This window comes from Taudactylus pleione, unplaced genomic scaffold, assembly GCF_031769625.1.
Source record: "Taudactylus pleione unplaced genomic scaffold, aTauple2 ptg000154l, whole genome shotgun sequence".
NCBI classification, from domain to species: domain Eukaryota; kingdom Metazoa; phylum Chordata; class Amphibia; order Anura; family Myobatrachidae; genus Taudactylus; species Taudactylus pleione.
In genome coordinates this window covers 38,139,147-38,160,813 of record NW_028284556.1, presented here as the reverse complement: position 1 = coordinate 38,160,813, position 21,667 = coordinate 38,139,147, and the positions used below count along the sequence as shown (strand labels likewise).

The 21,667-nt window shown below is 41.8% G+C and overlaps 1 non-coding gene across 1 annotated transcript; it reads right to left on the bottom strand.

Annotated features, from left to right (window-relative positions):
* Positions 1-1,947: 1,947 nt before the first annotated feature.
* Positions 1,948-2,063, bottom strand: LOC148522166 (U5 spliceosomal RNA). Its single transcript, XR_015878794.1, has one exon. It is a non-coding gene; the product is annotated as a U5 spliceosomal RNA (small nuclear RNA).
* Between the last annotated feature and the right edge of the window lie 19,604 nt (positions 2,064-21,667).

Below are 21,667 nucleotides of genomic sequence, written 5' to 3'. Positions count from 1 at the left end.
TGATATCAGATGGGTCTCTGTGTATCAACACTCACCATAGCCCCCAATTCCACCTACCACTTCAGGCACAAGTGCAAACCTCTGCCTCACTTACAGATATACACATCTCTGCCTCACTTACAGATAAACACATCTCTGCCTCACTTACAGATATACACATCTCTGCCTCACTTACAGATATACACATCTCTGCCTCACTTACAGATATACACATCTCTGTCTCACTTACAGATATACACATCTCTGCCTCACTTACAGATATACATATCTCTGCCTCACTTACAGATATACACATCTCTGTCTCACTTACAGATATACACATCTCTGCCTCACTTACAGATATGCACACCTCTGCCTCACTTACAGATATACATATCTCTGCCTCACTTACAGAAATACATATCTCTGCCTCACTTACAGAAATACACATCTCTGCCTCACTTACAGATATACACATCTCTGCCTCACTTACAGATATACATGCCTCACTTACAGACATACACATCTCTGCCTCACTAACAGAAATACACATCTCTGCCTCACTTACAGACATACACAACGAACCAACGACCTCAGTGCTGTGAGGCAGTAACGCTAACCATTACACCGTCTGTGCTGCCCTAAGATATACAGATATACACATCTCTGCCTTACTTACAGACATACACCATACATTCTGACATTCAGTTCCCTCCTTCCGGGAGGGAGCTGAATGTCTGTGCACAGCGGGGGGCGTGGCCAGGTGATGACGCGGTTTTAGGGGTTAAACCGGGGGTGGAGCCATGTGATCGCGTCATTGTGGCTCTGCCCCCTCTTCACAATTCCGAAAATATTGGCATTGTGAAGCGGGGGGCGGAGCCACGATGACGCGATTCAGCGCCAATTGCATCATCGGGCTCCCACTGCGGGGGTTTCTTGTAGTAGTTGGGGGGGTCAGGCGGCAGCCGGGAGGCTTGCCTGCCTTTCCATGGGGTCGGGAGCGACACCTGATATTCGGGAGGCACCCGACCAAATCGGGAGGGTAGGCAAGCCTGACATACACATCTCTGTCTCACTCATAGATATATACATCTCTGCCTCACTAACACATATACACAACTCTGCCCCACTTACAGATATACACAACTCTGCCTCACTTACAGATATACACAACTCTGCCTCACTTACAGAAATACACATCTCTGCCTCACTTACAGAAATACACATCTCTGCCTCACTTACAGATATACACATCTCTGCCTCACTTACAGAAATACACATCTCTGCCTCACTTACAGATATACACATCTCTGCCTCACTTACAGATGTACACATCTCTGCCTCACTTACAGATATACACATCTCTGCCTCACTTACAGATATACACAACTCTGCCTCACTTACAGATATACACATCTCTGCCGCACTTACAGATATACACATCTCTGCCTCACTAACAGACATACACATCTCTGCCTCACTAACAGAAATACACATTTCTGCCTCACTTACAGACATACACATCTCTGTCTCACTTACAGATATACACATCTCTGCCTCACTTACAGAAATACACATCTCTGCCTCACTTACAGAAATACACATCTCTGCCTCACTTACAGACATACAGTACACAACTCTGCCTCACTTACAGATATACACAACTCTGCCTCACTTACAGATATACACAACTCTGCCTCACTTACAGATATACACCACTCTGCCTCACTTACAGATATACACATATCTGCCGCACTTACAGATATACACATCTCTGCCTCACTTACAGATATACAGATATATATATGCATCATTTGCACTGTATTCCATGTGCACCCAGAACTTTCAAGAATTAAAACTGTCAAGAAATATCTCTAGAAAAAGAAACGCACATTAGCTGTCCTTGCTATGCAAATGAGCTCACTTCCAAGAAGGCACACTTCTTCTGTTTTTAAACTGATAAAAAAAAACCCCATTAAGCTGGGGCATGCAAAAATTGAGACAAAACTCAGTTTTGCTCCTCTCCACGGAAATCTTTAATAAAAGGCGAAAGATTTGTGCGTTCTGAAGAGAAACCAGAGCATGACCAAAATTCCTCTGGTTGTCTGAGTGTCATGCCATCAGTCCTCATTTAACTGAAAGTGAGCACAAATTTGAAAGAAAGAGAAGATTTCTCACCAGGCTTCCCCTGGATATATGCATCATTTGCACTATATTCCGTGTGCACCCAGAACTTTCAAGAATTAAAACTGTCAAGAAATATCTCTAGAAAAAGAAACGCACATTAGCTGTCCTTGCTATGCAAATGAGCTCACTTCCAAGAAGACACACTTCTTCTGTTTTTAAACTGATAAAAAGATACCCCTTTAAGCTGGGGCATGCAAAAATTGAGACAAAACTCAGTTTTGCTCCTCTCACTTACAGAAATACACATCTCTGCCTCACTTACAGAAATACACATCTCTGCCTCACTTACAGATATAGATGGATTTAGCCATTTTATGGTGCTAAACATGGTCTATTTGGGCGCAACATGTGTCATAAGACATGGGCACCCAAAAACAATTGAATATCGCACCTCTATCTCCAATCACTTTAGACTGGAGATTGTGTGCGATAAAACAATTGAATCGCCCCATGGAGTAGAATGGTCCCTACATTGTATTAGAATGGTTCCTGCATTTGATATAGGTCACTAGATTGGTTCCTGTATTGTGTATCAGTCACTAAAATAGTATCAACTTAGTCAGATGGGGCTGGTTGGTGATGTACTTGTTTATAGCTCTTTGCCATAACAATTTTCCATATATTTTTATAGCTATTTAAACCACACCCACATTAGGCAGACCACACCTACAACACTTTTTGCCACACCCATTTTTCCCATTGCATGCGCTAGTAGAAAAACTTTGCCATTTACTTCTGCCTGCCACCTAATGCTGAAAGTTGCTATCCAGCAACTGCTCTTGATGTGTGCCTAATGCAAACGCTACTGTGGTATAACGGAGCACATTTTTATGTGTTCTACTGAGCATATTCCAGGCTTGCCTACCCTCCCGATTTGGCCAGAAGCCTCCTGAATATCGGGTGCCACTCCCGACCCTCCGTAGAGGCAGGCAAGTCTCCTGGATGCTGCGTGACCCCCCGGACTACTAATAGAAACCCCCGCAGCAGGGAAGGGGACGATGATGCGATTTACACTGAATCACGTCATCGTGGCCCTGCCCCTGCTTCACAATGCCTTCGGCATTGTGAAAAGGGGGGCAGGGCCACAATGATGCGAACATGCGGTCACGCCCCTGGCCCTTCCCCCAATACGGAGTCATTGCCCGGCCATGCCCCCGATGTATGTAGGCATTCAGCTCCCTCCCGAAAGGAGGGAGCTGAATGTCGGCAAGTATGGCATATTCACATTTATCAAGCATTCATCTTTTCCTGCCTATGGTCGGGGAGCAAATGTACAAGTCATTTAGGCCCAAATGTAATAGCCTGCAAGATGTGGGCAGTGGCACGATTTTGGTGAGGTACTGTAGCTGCTAGACTTAAACCGGCAATTTGTTTTAAGGGACATGTTGATTTAAATCTAATGACTACATCAGCAAAATCTCCCCTCTGCCCACATCTTCCAGGCTATTACAATTGGGGCTTAGGGAGGAATTCAATTAGGTGCGAGTTTGGTCCTCCAATGCGAATTCATGGTGAATTACCTTTGCAATTCTAAAAGATAATAGCTAGAATTTGATTGGTTGCAACTTGCTATGGGCAACATCTCCAGTTCTAAAAACTTTAATAAATATACCCTTAAGGTGCCCACACACATACCGACTTGCTCCCAATCAGCCGATGTACACGATTTCCCCTGAACTCTCCCTGAACTCTCCCCAGGCAGCCGTGGTCACGATTTGGAGTTAAAAATGTCCAATCCGACTAAAGATCTATCTTGCAGCCAGTGCATTGTGTCCCAGATTGGCTAATCTGCCCTACAGCATGGCAGGTCTGAAGATGCGAGGTACGACGAGTGGGGATGCGCATCGGCATCGTGATCAACAGTAGAAACTCACGATTTGGCCATTTTTTACATGATCTGTCGTCACGATTCGTCGAAATCGGCCAAATTGGATGAAAAGTCGGTATGTGTGTGGGCACCTTTAGTCTTCTGTATGATTCTGTTAATGAAGTTGTCACTTTTTTGGGGTCCAGGAAGGTCTCCACACTTTTTTTATGCTATTTTCCCTGTTTGCTTTTTGGACAAAATTCACACACTCACTGCGAGTAGTGTGAATTGGCATTTGTAAGTGAATTGTGTGTATCTCGGGTGTGTTCAAATTTAAGTCAAAGTGTGCAAGTTTATCGTCTTTTGCAAACTTGCACCTAAATTGAATTTCCCCCATAGTGCTCCAAATAGACCAAATTCACTGTTTTGTGCCATTGATATATCTAATGCAAAAAAAATTAACTACCAATGGGGGGCGATTCAATTCAATGTGAATTGAATAGCGCCGGGAGCGAGCTCCAAGAGCTATTCAATTCAATGCGCTGTGTGGTAGGGGAATGCCGGTTATCGCACCTTAATAAGGGTGTTAAGGCGCGTTAACCGGCATTCTCTGACCAAAGTTGCCCGGCACTTTGGTTGGATTTCTCCTCGCATCCTCAGGGGGGTGCGAGAAGAAATCCTTAGCCCGCCCAAACAGCACGGTGTATTGAATAGCTGCGGGAGCTCCCTCCTGCGGCTATTTAACATTGCGTTGAATTGAATTCCCCCCAATAAGTGCAAAAAAATAAAAATACCATAGAAAAATAACAATATATATTATAGCTCAATAAAAGTAAAAAAAAAATGTGACCTTTGAAACAGCTGGTATAAAATGTACAATGACAACAAATAGAATTTTTATTTTCAGTGCAATAAGTCATAATCAACAAATTACAGAGCTTTCCAATAGATAAGAAAATTATACAAGTATATTACATGAGAACATAAATAAGAAAAGATAAGTTAAATAGACCAAATACAATATGTGCCTGGCTTACGTTATCTACAGACCTTACTTAATATGTGTTTCTTGATGACTACAATTGAAAGCACATTAGAATATGGTGTGGATAAAATAAGCCATGTAAAATGCAATTATTATTTCTATTGTTATTCATATATCTATATTCAGTAGCAGTTTAACAGCAATTTTACTATATCCACAAAAAAGGAAAGTACAGAAGGCAACATTTTAAAAATAGATCCTTTAAAGTCTGAGACTTCAATAATCTCCAGCACTAATGAGTTTATCAAACCTCTCAAAGATTTAGGCTTCAGAGTTTTAGACCAGTGATTAACTTTACTGGCATAAATTGAATTTCCATACAATGAATTTCCATACATATAAGGCAAATACCTTATAATTAACATGTATAAAATACATGTTAATTATAAGGTATTTGCCTTTTCAACTCTTTCAAATCTTAATTTCAAGGACGCTTGCGCCAAACATTTATCTCTCCAGCCAATCACATCCATATTCTTGAGCTTTCGTTGCCACAAAGCTTCAGAGACACATAATAATGTTTCATGACATTTTAAAAGCCATGTTACTTTGTTGCATTTGTTTGTCTAGTACTTTTACCATGGTGATTCACCTCAGGAGTATCAATTGATCTTGAACCTGCTGTCCTGTTTTCAACAACTGGCAGAAGTAGATGAATATAATATTAGCTTGTTGCTAGTGTGCTCTGTAATAGCTACTGTCAGATGACACAAAGAACACACTGCTTGATTCAGAGATGAACACAATGGCGATTACGTACGCCGATTGAGCGATTGTTTACTATAGCGTATATGTATAAGCTCCACTGTGCGTGTGCAGCAAAGGCATTACAATTACGTATGCACATCGGAATACAGCGAGTGACAGGTAGTCAGCGTTTGGGGGTGGTGATGGGGGTGTGGTCAGAACAAATCTGGCGTGCCTGTCCGTTTAAACACTGTTACATGGGTGTGCATAAATCAGCCACTGCGAGTGCGTACGCAGCATGGAGAGCCCTCTGCATGAGAGGAGAGCTGCCGAGTCTGCGGCTGGTCAGACCTTCCGCAAGGGCAAGATGGGTGCCGATGTGCATCGATGGTACAGATATTTACGCAGGTATGCATCGTCGCACGCAGGTAAGAAGGCAGCAGTGGGCGTCTTTATACTCAGGTGATATTTGCAGACATTAGCATATTTTAGCAGCTGCGTTGTGTATGAAAATGCAGCTGCAACCGCATTAGCGCCCATCTCTGAATTAGGCCCACATTTCAATTGCAAAATCATGGAGGGTGGAGGGCAATACAAGTTTTATGTTTATTGACAAAGCAGTTTGTTCATTTCGTTTTTCAAACGTTATGTAGACAATCTGTCTTTTTGTCTCCTATTCCTACATATAAGGGAAATTAGTAAGAAAATAAATAGGATACTGAAACAAGTAAAGTAAATGTTATTTAAATTCATTACAGGTTGAGTCTCCCGTATCCAAATATTCTGAAATACAGAATATTTTTAGTATGACTGAGATAATGAAACTTTGTTTAAAGCACAAAATTATTAAAAAGAAAGTATAAAATTACCTTCAGGCTGTGTGTATAAGGTGTATATGACACATAAATGAATTTCATGTAAGTACACAAACTTTGTTTGAGCCACAAAAATATTATATATAGAATTACCTTCAGGCCATGTGTATAAGGTGTATATAATACATAAATGCATTCTGTGTTTAGATTTGGGCCCTATTCCTAAAACATTTCAATATGGTATGCAATTATTCCAAAATATGGAATATTCCGATATCCAAAATACCCTTGGTCCCAGCATTTTGAATATGGGAGACACAACCTGTATCCGCAGAATTTGACATATCAGACATATTATTATTGTTTATTTATATGATGCCAGAAGGGTTCCGTAGTGGTGTACACAGCGGAAGGAATATATAGCAAAACTGCTTTGTACATGAACGACTGTAAAACACAGGAGTAGACCAATATCGACTTTACAAATATACATAATTATTATCCACAGATTACTAGCATGGTGTCCTCCTGTCATAGTGAGTACCAGAATCAGCCTAGTCAGTGTGGCTACGCAGACCCATCGCAGTGTGATTGACAGGAAGTGCCGTTTGTGGGAGGTGGTCGGTGAAATGCAGTTGTGCCAGTGCGCTTGAATGCCATTGCATGGGCGAGCATAAATTATCTACTGCAATACAATATGCAGCTTGAGTACTCCGTGACGGGTCACGTCGGGGGTAGCGGCATCGGCAAGTACGTACACACTTGCCGATGCCGGTAGCAACGGAACGACAGCGGGGGGCCATGCTGCATTCGGCAGCATGGCCCCTGCTGATGACATCGCCCGCCGGACCTGCATGTAAGTCCGACGGGTGATGTAGCTGACGACACGTAAAAGCGCACATCGTCAGCGTCATAGCAAGTACACATTTCCCGATGTGAACGATATGTCATCCCCATATCCTCTAGTGTGTACCCGGCTTTACTGCAACACCGCTGAGGCATGGGCGCACACTACCTATTAGAGTTCACTTCTTCAATCTCTCTTTTTCTCAATTTCTCATGTAGGAACAGCAAAAAGGGTAGCTGGAATGTAACAATGTAACAATGTTTTGTGATCACAGGCAAATAACTCCTTTAGTTACTGAAGGTGAAAGCAGCTGGTCATTTGCAGACCTGTGTATAGTTTGTCTCTCTACAGTACTTTAAACTGTGAGCAAAATCAATGTGTTCTCAAAGCAACATAATATTTTTCCAACCTAAAACGCCCTTTCTCTTCTAACATTGCCAAATAAGTTCATGAGTCACATGAGTGGCTTCCTCATGCGGGTGATAGTCGTCACCTAATTTTCTGCACTTGGCAAAAAACTTTGTATAAAAACAAATAATTTTCTTTTCCAATATATAGTTGTAAATAAAAGTTGCATAATAATTGTTAGCAAGGACATTTGGTATTGTTCAGCATGACGCCAAGTGTATGCTCTTCAGGGTACGGTTTACTGCAAATTTAATATTCTAATATGTAAAGCAAAACATACGATGACAGTGCAATATAAAAGTAAGTTATTATTCAGCTTCTTGCTATTCTCACGGGAGACATCTGCTTAATGCTTCTGAAATAAAAGTGCTACAAATGTGTTTGCAACATAAAAATGATTTAAAAATGTACTGTTTTGCATCAGAACAATATATGTTAATTGTGTACAAAGAAGTTTAACTTGCAGCATAAGCAATAATGCATCTGTTGTGGAAAAATACAAGAGTAAAAGGCAAGGCCTGAACACACAGATCCTTCAGGTAGTGACATAAAAATCATTTTGATCTTGTTTTGCCACCAGCTAATATCACTATATTTTCTCATTGGTAAACTTTTCAAAGTTATGTATATAAAGGTCTGGTAAGTTTTCTATTTCGGCATTTTTATTGTAAATACAGTTCTAAATTGTAAAGCTTGTTATTTTTTTTACTTTTTAAAGTATTTTGTTTAGGGACCAAACAGTTGATAGTAGGTATGTTTGTAACCACCTGTAGCCAAATAGGATATTGGAATCTTCACAGCAAAACAGATTATTTCAGGAGGTGAGGGTGCTTATATTATCAAAACCTGTGTAATTTACACTTGTGTTTATTTGAGCAGGGATAGGTCTACATGTGACAGCTTAGTGTCATGATGTGTGATGGGGAATGAAAGTTAAATAGTGGAAATATTTAGGCCTTTTAAGATTGTAAACTGCCTTTATATTGTAATCTCCTTTAGATTGTAAGATCTCATGAGCAGGGCCCTCATCCCTTACAGTATGTGCTTTTCCTTCCCTCATTTATACCATCATCCCCTCCATCAACAAGGGCACCAATCCTTGTAGCCGACACTGCTTTTGTGGGTATTATGACTGCATGTGCGGCAACAGTTATATAGCTTGTATCACATATTATGCAATGTTTCCTATGGCAAGTCTTCTGCCTTTTTTTCCTTATTTGTTTACTGTACTACAGTATGTAAGGCACTGCAGACCCCCGTGGCACCATATAAATATAGAATAATAACAATAATAATAATAATAATAATAATAATAATACAGAGCTGTCATGTGAGGCTCCTGTCAAGATGATGTAGGAAAACTGTAGCATCAAATGCCCTGGTACTGTATATAAAATTATTTTGATGTGATTGTTAAATTGAAAACCAGCACATCACATTGCCGTTTATATAATATGCTATAGTATGGTGCGTTAAGGAAACACACTTTTTCCCAAAGAATTAAGGGGCCTATTTACAATGTTAATTATCGTGGTAAGCTAGCCAGGCAATAGGCTGGGGGTGGTGGTTAGCATTAGGGTGCCAGGGCCTGGAGGATCCACAGACATTAGCACAAGGAGTGCTGAGACATTTACTATCCGGCAAGAAGAATGTCGGTCCCTGTATTTCTCGCTAGACCACTCGGATGTCGCACTGGCACTTTGTGGTGAGAGGGGTTGTCTCTCACCTGAATTGCCCATATTCTGGTGGGAAAAGCTCCCTTCAAGGGATAGGACAACAAGACCAGCACATTCTCCAGTTACAAGAGCTATTTGACTCATCTAGTGTGCATAGTGTAGTGATGAGGTGTGGATAGTGCAGTGAAGTAGTGTAGGGAGGGTGTTCAGTAAAATATTATGGGTAGTAGTTCAGTGATATAATGCTGGGATGTAGTGTGGGTAGGTAGCATAGTAATGTACTGTTTTGAAGTACTTTGTGGAGGTGTAGTGTTGGTATTTATAGTAGGGATGTGCAGGCTCAGATTAGTTTGGATTTTCCCGCCAAATTAAAAAATTTCCTGCCAAAAAACGGGTCTCAGAAAGACGTAAAACGTCATCTTTCATGGACAAACATCATTATTCCATGAAAGATGATGCTTGCCCATGAAAGATGACGTTTTGCCTCTTTCCGAGACCTGATTTTTGGTGGGAAAAATTAGATTTTGGTGGGAAAATATGAACTAATCCCAGCCTGCACATTCCTAATTTATAGTAGGAAAGTTGCTTAGTGTATAGCATTGAGATGTAGTGCAGTGACATAGTGTTTGAAGGAAGCGTAGTGATGTAGTATATGGAAGGTAGTGCAGAGATGTATTGTGGGGAGGTAGTGCAGTGATATTGTGAGGGGATAAAGTGTTGGGAGGTAATTCAGTGATATAGTACGGGGATTCAGTGTGGGAAGTTAGTGCTGATCACACCTCCTGCGGTTACGCAAGATAGGCCCTTCATAAATTTCAGCTCCAGGCCCATGTGGACCTTAATCTGGCACTGGCGACTGGAATGCCTAGGGGCATTCCATGGCTCTGCAGCTCCTCCAGTCCCCCACTGCAATCGGAGCTCACTTCCGATTGTGCAGCACAGCGGTAATCTTGTCAAGTGACAGACAGGACAGAATGAGCTTCTTCACAGAAGCTCATTCTGGCTACTGGAGGAGGCTAGAAAGATGGCCGCGGCCACTCCTCCCATTGGTCTATTTGCGAAGTAGAGTGCAGACTGTCCCGGCGATTCTGTCTCCACCCACTATCTAAATTGGCTAGCTCAGGCTGGGAGTCAGGAGGAGAAGGGTGGCGGAGCGGGCACCCACTGGATACAGTGGGGCGGATATATATACAGCATATATATATACACAGTATATACACACATGCTAAGGAGCACTGAATTGGCTAGGGCTGACTCTGATGTAATAACATTTTTAGAAAAAAAAAGCACGTGGGACTGCTATACCAGCAAATGTGATATACAGTAGACTTGCAACCTTATATACTATAGAAATGCTGGCAAAAACTTTGAATTACTGTTGAACCCTTCCCTTTGTGCTTTAACTTATTTAATTTGTTGAATTACTTACATCCTACACTTATGAAAGATTTCTATTGTAATGTACATTATTTCAATTAGTCAAATGAAAAACAAATACAACTGTGGCTCTTTAGTACTGTAGTTACATGACATGGGGACATGTTTCCAACTGTAATTAGGATTGCTCTATTCACTAGGTAATTGTCTGTGTATTACAGTATAATGGGTTGTGTGTTAGACATTTCCTTTTAATTATCCAAGTCATTATGTAAAATGTATTTAATAGGTGTAAAATAATCTCATTTACTGTTGATTAAATCTACACATTTTTTTTACAAACTGATCAATTATAAAGAACAATGATAACCAGAATAAACAAAATAAAAATAAAAAATGAAATAATTTGATTTGTAGTAATAATAATAATAATAATAATAATAATAAGAAATAAAGTGCATCATATTCAAGCAGTGGTAATAAAAAGAAAGGAAGAGGATACAACACTAAAGGTTATCCCTTCCAGAAAGTATAGATTTTGATGTGAATACAGAGTTCCCGGACACAGAATTGTCATTTTATAATAATATTTCACCGTGTGTTGATGCCATTTTAATAAATTATAATTAAAAGTTATATTTTAATAATATTTTTAGATGAGTGCACCAAAACACTATTCTTTTTGAGTATAATTGAGGGAATATAGATTGTAAGCTCCACTGCGGCAGGGACAGATGTGTATGGCCAAATATTCTCTGTAAAGTGCCGAGTATGTGTGCGCTATATAAATAACTGGTATAAATAAATAAATAAATAAATCTGTGTGTTCCTGGAAATAAAAGTGAATATCTTCTTGTATTCATAGTGGGCTGCATCTATCCACTTGTGAGAGTTGGTTGTCTACCAGCTGGACATGGATTTCCTGTTTCATGTCTATTTGTCTTTAAAGAAAACTCCTATAAATGTATCTCACAAATGTAAATAAACAGTGGCACAAGGCAGGGTTACCTGCTGTCTCCGAGTATGCATGTGATACTGTAGCAAGTTTTGTATCTGGTTTTGTGTAATAATCTCTATACTCATGACTGATAGGCAGGGGCTCGGAATTGTACCCTGGTGGCTTTTGCTGATGATAGCTTACTATTTACTTAATTACCTTGCTACCGAGTTTGATATTTTAATAAATCAGTCCGTTGCTTGATCTGGTAGTAGTGAAACACATTTTCTTAGCAATTTCAAGCTCTTGTTGCTGCTAATATGTTGTATATTGGAACTCACCCTTAATCCATGTGCTGCCCTTTGCATAAAGATCTACAGCCAGCAATCACATACAGGGCCTGATTCAGCGTGCACTGCTGAATGCAGATTCCCGATGGTTGGGAATCTTTGCAGGCGCCAGACCCGTTCTGCGCATGTGCATAATGGGTCTGCAAGTCCGCTTGCAAACTAGCAGCAGACTGTCAGTGATTGACAGTCTGCTGCCGTTTGGGGGCAGGGAGGGGGCGGCGACAGCCTCCATTGCCCAAAACAAAGGCATGAGGAGTGATGAGGCCAGGATCTCCATTGGGTGATGGAGATTTCCTGGCCTCTCCTTGTAAACTGCGGCGGCTGGCTGCGGGATATGGGTCACCGCTGTCAGCCGATGGTATGCAGATTAACTGATGCTGCATTGAACGCAGCTCGGTTAAGTAATGCACAGGGGGTGTGATGCCTCCTGTGCATTACCATATCTGCAAAGTATCACAATTGCAAAGGTGCCTGAGTGCAGCTTTGCAATTACGATCCTTACAAAATCAGGGCCACAGTTTGTAGTATCCCACAGTTCTGGCACTCAAACATGCAGAAACAGTATTATTTCATATAGATATTCGGCATACTCACAGCAGTGAGAAAATAGCAGGCATATCTAGAAATATATCAGTGATTTCCTAAATACTTCTGTCAGCTACACAAGCTGCTTGGCAGCACCAAGTGACCAAAAAGACTGGAGCTGGCTTCCTAGTTTCCGCACCATGGCTTCATCATGGAATTCCATCCCATTCTAAGAGCCCTCTATTTATAAAGTCATAGGGGCATATTCAATTGGGGGCGAGCAAAGCAAAAATCCTGCACCTGCGAGGTTTTTGCTGCAGGTGCGGGACTTTTGCTATTCAATTAGGTGCTCGTTTTTTCCTATTTTGAGTGCTAGGAGTTTTTTTTTGCGCACCTCCAGAGCACGACCAATTTTCTCTAAAATCCACAATTTTAAGAAAAAAGATTGGGAAATGCTCTGGGCCCCAGCAGCACCCCTCCTAATGACTCATTAAGCAATTGGAAGTTTCCAATCAGCTTAATTAGCCTGTAATACTCGCCTTCCGAAGTGCTATCTTCTGCATCCAGTGTTGGGACCCGGTCTCCTGCAGCAGCGGTGAGTAGGTCAGTGTGTGTCAGTGTTTGTAAGTCTGTATGAGTGAGTGTCTGTGTATAAGTGTTGTGTGTGTGACCCCCTGCGTGTGTGCCCCCCAGTGTCACTGTGCCCCTGTAATAGGTGCTGGGAGAACTACATCTTCCAGCAGCCTTTGTGCCTCCCTGCAGCCCCCGGGACTCCCAGCAGCCCCGTTTCCAGTGAGAAGATGGAGGGGAGGCCACCGGGAGCCGCGGAGACCCCGGCCAGGTAAGTGGAGAATTATTTCTCGTGCCTGAACCTAACCTCTCCCCCTAGTGTCTAAACCTAAATAGCCCCTCCCCCTAAACCTAACCCTCTCCCCCTAGTGACTAACCTTAACCCTCCCCCTTGTGCCAAATCCTAACCCTCCCCCAACCCCGCTACTTACCTTTGGGATGCCGGCGGATTGGACGCCGGTGCTGGGATTCTGACGGAAATAAATGTTGCAGTCGTGCCAAAAAGCTCCTCTTGGTGTGCCATGTCCTGTGAGACTTTGCTGGCGCAGGGATTATGTTTGCATCTGTTTTTGTTGAAAATGCGATGTGACTAGGAGCACCAGCAGACTGTGCTGATTTATTCGAAATGCAACACTTGTACATCTGTGTGCGACCGGGTCCCTGAATCTGTATAAAGTGCTACAATGCAGCTTTTTATATTCCAAGTTCCATTGTGCTTCATATACAGTTAGGGGTAAATTTACTAAAATTCGTGTTGGTCCGAGATTGCAATCTCAGGTGAGTTTAGGCATTTTTGTCCACTGTTTTGCAAATTTACTAAATTTACTAAAGGCAACCTCAGGTGAGATTTCTCTCTTTTCACTGATACACTCAGGTGAGATTGAAAACACTGATAAACTCACCAACGGCCAAACTCTGAATTTACCAAGATTCAAGATTACAATCTCGGGTGTAATTGTAGCAAACTCGCAGCTAAATTGATGTTTCAAATAGACCACCTGCTGAGCTGTGAGTTTTGCAGAAACATACACAGATCAATATGATTTGTGTATTTTTCTGCATCTAAACACTACCTAAAGGGTTAATATAAAAAACATTATGTAGGGTTCCCCCCCAAAAAGCATAACCAGCTGCGGACTGCTCAGCCAGTCCAGGTTCCTAATAATACAGGGAAAAAAACGAGTAGGGCTACCTCGTATTTAAGGAACCAGCACTGGGCTGCTGAGCCTGTTCTGGTTTTAAAAATAGGGGGGAAAAATTTGTGTAGGGGTCCCCCTATTTTTAAAACCAGCACTGGACTCAAATCTGGCCCAGGGTGTAATGCCACAGCCAGGGGACCCTTTCACCTGGTCTACCCACCCAAAGCATTATCACCCCACACAGCCCAAGCCAGGGATCTCAGGAGAGGTGGGGACCCCCCAATAAAGTGGTACCCCTCTCCCAAACACCCCAGGCTTAGGCTGCTGCCCGGGGTTCTTCTCCGCACCCCTGGAGCAGTGGGTACAGGGTAATAGTGTTGAAAATAGTGATATACTATTTTTTTACCGTGGAGCTACAGGTGTCAGCATGCCTGCCCTTTGGCACTTGTGGAACTACAAGTGCCAGCAGGCGGCCGCCACCCATACTTCCGCTGTAAAAAAATGGTTAAAAATCCACAAGACACACACACCGTAGTAAGTAAAGTTTTATTTCACACCTACCACACTCACACATACTTACCTGCTACCCCCCAGGTCTTGACAAAAAAACAAATGGACCGTAGCTTGTTTGTATGTGTTGTCACCATTATTTTATATCTTTATTGCTTCAAACCTATATTTTTGTATTTCTGTTGTGTATAAGATTAAGTATTGGGTCTGTCTCCAAATTTATTTTGTTGTTGTAAGGATCTTCTTGATGGCCTTATTTAATTGATTATACTTCATATAAATGGTATAAAAACTTATTACCTGAACTGTGACAGGGTATTTCTAATTAGAAGTGGAGTTGACCACAGTGTGAACCAGGGGTCTGGAAATGGGGAATATGGAATTTAGGGCCTGATTCAGAGCCGCTCGTAAGCGGCCGCTCGTTCGCTCCGAGCGATGTTTGCCCAACTGCGCATGCGTACGATCGTTATACGCATGCGGAAAACCAGTCAGTGCGGTCGAAATTCATGTGCTCGCAAAATAGCGAATGCCTGGTAATTTGAGTGACAGAATGAGACGTATGTGGGTGGTAACAGGGGAAGGTGCTTGAAAACGGGGAGTGGAGATCCGATCGCAGGCGTGCTTAAAGGTCAAAACGGGCATTTTATGGGTGTGCATAATTAAAACAGCAGCATCATTGACCACATCACTGGGTTATTTTATAGCCAGAACTGCTCGCAAAATTGTGGTAGCAAAAACCAACCACAAGAATAGCGAGCAGCTCATACCCTGGTCGATGTACTCGATTAATCTAATAAATAGCGGACATGACGTAGGATGCGAGAGGCCAGGGGGCGTAGTTTCCCAAAAAACGACTGCAAGTCGTTCAGACCTAGAGGCGTGAACAGACCGAAAAGAGCGAACGGTTCATTTGAATAGCCACCCCTATTTTCGGGACGAGCGAGCGCTAATTGCGTCCAGCTCTGAATCAGGCCCTTAGATACGAGAGAATAACAAGCAGGTGCTGCTCAGCTCCCAGAACATAGACAGCCAAAACTCTGCCATCACTCTGCTTCAGTATATTAGGAGGGAAGGAGTTCCCGAAGCTATTCAATTGGCCGCACTGTTAATTCCAACTAAACGATTTCTGCTCGCACCCTACTGAGGTGCAAGCAGAAATCTGACTTAAGTCCCGAACGCGATGTTATTTTCTGGCTTAATGTGGTGCTAACAGCGGCCAGCACTTTAGTCATAAAATGCCTGTTAGCGTGACTAAACACCCAGTTTAAGACGCAGTAAACGGCATTCTCCGACTCAGGGGCGTATCTGTAATGGGTGCAAGGTGTGCGGGGAACACGGGCCCCTGGGTCCAGGGGGGCCCCGCACCGCACACCCTGCACCCATAATATTACTTACCTCTCTGGAGTCCCACGTCGGTGCAGGTGTCCGGCTCTGTAAAACGACTGGTGCCCTGAGTCTATAACTTCGGCGCTGGCCGCGCACAGCTCAATGTGCTGCCGGGCGGAGAGGAGGGGGCCCATGTCGGAGACTGCACACGGGCCCCCTCCTCTCTAGAAATGCGCCTGCTCCGACTTACAGTAAGTGGTTCTAGTTGGACTTAACAGCATGATCAATTGAATATTTCAGGAAAGTCCTTCCCGTGGCTTTTCAACATTGCACTGAATTGAATTGCCCCCATCTAATTTTTTTTTTCAAAAAAACTGGCCAAAGAAAAGTTTCATGCTCTAAAACTTGAAATTGTCGTGCCTTGAGCCAGAAGGTTCCACTGTTGCAGCCTTTGACTCAAAAGTTTGGCTTATTGCTTTGACAGTTTCAAGTCATGAACTAAATAATTTAATTCTTCCTGTGCTATGATATGAGGTGATTTGTCTTTGGGGTGATACTGCGCTGTAATTCTGTATCTTCTGACTCGCTTTCCTCTGATGTCCGTGACATAAGAGGAAAGGTTTTAATGGTTTTACTGCTAAAGACACTTCGGGATATTTGATAGTGTGCTTAGTGTCCTATTGGAATGCCTAGCAGTACTAGTTAGACAAATATAACAGTCAGCACAGTGGTCCTTAGGCTCACGTCATAGCTCTGGGACAGCGAACAGCATCACACAGTAATTACATTTCAGCCATTCTGTTAGATTAGTTGTGCAGGTTATGCAAGAAATATGGGGTGCCCAGATTTTATGCTGGTCACAAAGTGCACAGTCACAGTACATTTTATAAGCCTTCTTTATCAAGGCTCTAATAGGCTTACTTTGACTTTTTGGTGAAAACTTACTGCATACATAACACAAGTTATCAGGATGGTTTATCAGGATGGCCATGAGTGGCTGTCATTACTTTGTATGTACTTACAAACAGCACAAAAAATGCAGAGGCTGAGAGGTCAGCCCCCGTCTCATTGAAGTCAATGGAGATCCGCTGGGTTATTAAAGTTTACTCTGCGGTTCCCACTATTGACTTTAATGGAGGGAGCCGTTTATTGGCTGAGAGACGGGGGCTGACCTCTCTCAGCCAATGAATGCTCAGATATGGCTCTAGAAAGGCTAGAGCCGCATCTGAGCATTTAATTCGTTAGGTAGCAATCATCCTGGGTGTTTACCTAGTGCGTGGATCGTGTAATTTCGTTTTCTTATTTTACCAAGACCATGGATGCTTACAGGGACAAGGGGACCACTCCAGGTAATGTAGGTGAGTATGTGTGAGTGTGTGTGTATGTATGTAATAAAACTTTATTTTCACAGTGTGTGAGCATTGTGTTTTTTTTAAACATTTCTTTACTGGTGTACTAGAGGTACCAGCGGACCCTTACTACCCTTCATGCTGATCCTGGTGGTTCTCCAAGTACCAGCATGCAGGGGAGGCTTGCTCGGACCTGCAGTTCTACTTGTAAATACAATGTTTGCTATTCTTTATTTACACTACACCACATAATCAACCTGGCACCCACCACCCAGGGGTGCTGGAGATAGCCCCGGGCTATCAGCCTTGGCCTGGGGTGCCCTGGAGAGGGGGATCCCTTTATTGGGGGCGTCCCCAGCTCCCCAGGGATACCCGGCCTGGGCTGACTAGCGGTCAGAGATGATGCTGCGGCTGGGGGGCCCAGTGAAAGGTTTCCCTTGGCTGTGGCATCAGCCCCCAGTTAGAAAAAGTCTGGTGCTGGTTCTGGTAACTACAGGGGAACCCTACAAATTTTTTTCCCCTGTATTTCCGGAACCAGGACCGGATCAAAGCCCAGTGCTGGTTGAGCAGAATTTAAGCACACCCAGCACTGGGTCACTAAAAGCCCAGGGCTGGTTGCTCTTTTATTATTTTTTTTGCACAGTTTTTTTTCTGCAGCAGCACGGACGGGTCTCACGGACCCATCCATGCTCTATGTCAATGATGTAGCATGGATCTCCTAGCCCATGCGTGCATCTGTGTCATTGAAATACATAGCAGCACAGACGGGTCTCACTGACCCGTCCGTGCTCTGTGTCAATCAAACAGATGCATGCAGCATGGATCTCCCTGGTCCGTGCTACATGCATCTGTGTCAGATCGTATACAATCTAATGGTTATGCAAATCATTAGATTGTGTACGATCGATTTCGTGAACATTGTGCAGCTTTTGATGCACATCGCTCACTTCAACTTCGGGAGAGATTTCAAGGGCGATTGCATTCGATATCAATCGCCCTTTGTTCAGCAACATCCCCCTCTCCATCCCAAAGGTTAAAGATTTACAGCAACATCCCCCTCTCCATCCCAAAGGTTAAAGATTTACAGTAGTGACAGCTGTCTGCAGAATTCTATTGTAGTGGATAGAGAATGGAGAGAAATGCTAGAAAACTGACTACTTCCTTTTCAAAGTAAATTGGTACATGTCAACTGAAATCTCCAGTAAGTAGATTAATAAAAAAAACTACTGACATACAAGTATATATTTCAATCAGAATGAGGAAGAGAAATTAGCAATAATAAATTGCAAAGCTTTTTATTATCTATTGAAAAAAAAAAAAAAAAAAATATATATATATATATATATATATATATATATATATATAAAAAGGAAGACATTTTTGTCATTGTAACTATGAAATGTTTTTATATACCTGTACTGTATTTTAAAGTTTATTCTTAAAATACAGCAATTTTTTTTTCAGTTTAATACAATGGTCTTTTGGCTTTTGTTCTACAAATCTCCAACTGTGGTACTTGGTAAGCAACCTGGTTGCTAAGATATTGTGGAACATTTTGTACTATACTCTGTACTCTTTCTAGTACATTTTTATAGATTTATTGAAATGTGTAGACTAAAGAATATACTTATGAGGCCAACTATGAATTGTACCGTGTTCCTGTCTAGCAATAGACTTTATTTAAATCTATGGTCCTACTTTGTATAGAGTTGATTTTTATGCATGTGACTTTTCTTTTAATCACTATGGATTATAATTCATACAGTAATTGTTATTATTAATAAGAAATATCATTATTTTGCTCATTTTTAAATGTTCTTACTCACATATTTGATGGACATTCTGGTCAGTTGATATCTGGCGACTCAATGTTCAAAGAACATTCTATTTACATTCACAACTGACGTTAAACTAAAGGTGCGTATCCACTACACGAGAAAAATGAGCGATTGAACGATTATGACATAATTATCGTTCAATCGTTCATCAATCATTCATTAATCGTGCAGTAAAATGCCAGCAACGACCAGCGATGCACGTCCCCGCTGGTCATTGTCGGCATCTGTCATCGTCTGAACACGCAGACCAGCCTGACGAGATCGTCAGGTTGTGCATGTTCGGGGATGAGGGCGTGTACCTGCACCATACATGCCTACCCTCCTGGAAATTACATGGAGGCTCCCGATTTTTCGGATAACCCCCCCTTTAAAAAAGGGTAGGCACTTTCCTGCATTCTGCCCACTTCCTAGTGAAGGGGGCAGAATAAGGAGACTTTTCTTTTGGACCAGCGGGTGTAGGGGGCATGACCTAATTACACGTTTCTATGAGAACCATGTAATTTGACTCCATTCCCTTATTTAAATATGCACCGTTAGCGGCAAATTGCCACGAGGGGATGGGGCTTAATGACACGATCCGTCCGGCCCCGACCTCCAACATGACCCACCTGTTTCTCCTCCCCAGGCTTCTCCTGTGGAGGAGAAGTCAAATGTCGGCAAGTATGGCCTGCACTGAATGACAAATCGTTCAGTGTGGGCACATTATCCACTGCACAGGATGGTGAATGATTACAATGTTGTAATCGTACAGTCATTTCACTCTCGTGTAGTGGATAATGCACCTTATTAAAACAACACTAATATATTATTGGAAATATTAAACATTAGTTATTAATTATGAAAGATTTTTTTCATTTATTTGCTACTAGCTGGAGTACCCGGCGTTGCCCGGGAGTTTAAGAATATTTGTTTACACAACCAACCTCTCCTTAGGCAGGCCTAACGAAAAGTGTGACAAACTTCCCCATCAACAGTCCTAAGGTCCTCGAAGGAAGTAGGACCTGTAAAGGTGTAAAGCAAACTTCGGAGATAGAAGCATTCAAAATTTGTAGGATGTACAGTGAAAACACGGCCAAGAGCTTCTGTTGCTCTGATACCAGGATGAGCATCTACAGTGACTCCCTGTTTTCTGCGCAAAAAGACTTTTGGAGAAGCATTCCATGTGTAATATTTTGGCAGCTCACAGTACAGCAGGGTCCTTGCAAAGTCATCATTTTGACACAGTTGGAAGAAAGAAATGAATGTTGTTTCATAATTTGGTATAGTCAGAGAGCCCAGAATGCTTGCAAAGCCTGCTAAAGCTCTCTTCGATAATAAACATTAAGATCATGATAAAACATGACAACACAAAATGCTTGCTCCGAGGCCCTACCCATATGCCGTGAGGCCCCACAATGAGCGTCCAACAAAAATTGTGTTTTTTTAAGAAATGAAAAGTTAACAGTAATTAATTTCCATTTAAAAAATTTTTAGTTGCCTCCGCCGTGTTTTGATACACTCGTATGTAAAACGTCACGATCTTCACTTGTAAACTGTGGATTTGTCTAGAAAGACAGACGTACAGAAGGACACATTTTCACTTTTATATAGTAGAGAAGATAGAAAAGAAAAAATAGTAGATAAGCTAAATCTTTTTGTAATTCCGTACCTGACATGTAGAGGCCGAATGCTACGCAAAAATAGTGTTTTTTAATTAATTAAAAAATTAACAGTAATTAATTTCAATTTAGTAGAGAAGATAGAAAAGAAAAAATAGTAGATAAGCTAAATCCTTTTATAATTCCGTACCTGACTTGTAGAGGGCGAATGCTATGCAAAAAAAGATTTTTTCATTAATTAAAAATTTATAGTAATTAATTTCGATTTCAAAATTTTTTATGATGCCTCCGCCTTGTTTTAATATGCTCGTATGTAAAATTTCACGATCGTGGCTTGTAAACTGTGGATTTGTATAGAAAGACAGAAGGACAAATTTTTGCTTTTATATAGTAGATTGTAATGATTTGAAAACATAGCTCATTGTCATACTTGACAGATGAAAAAAATCTATTTATCGACACTCAGATTGTTTGGCCTTTGTGTTTTTGTCTTCTTTAATTAACAAAGAATTGCATTTCCCACTGGTCTTAGTTTGCTGTTAACACTTTTAAACGCTTTCTTGCACAAGGCTAATTAGTGTTTTGCTTTGCCGGTTTTCTTATTTTTACGTATTAGGCATTTTACATCAGTATTTGGATTCTAAGGATCATTGTTGGATATGCATTTCATCAGGTTAATTGCTAGTTAAGACATTAT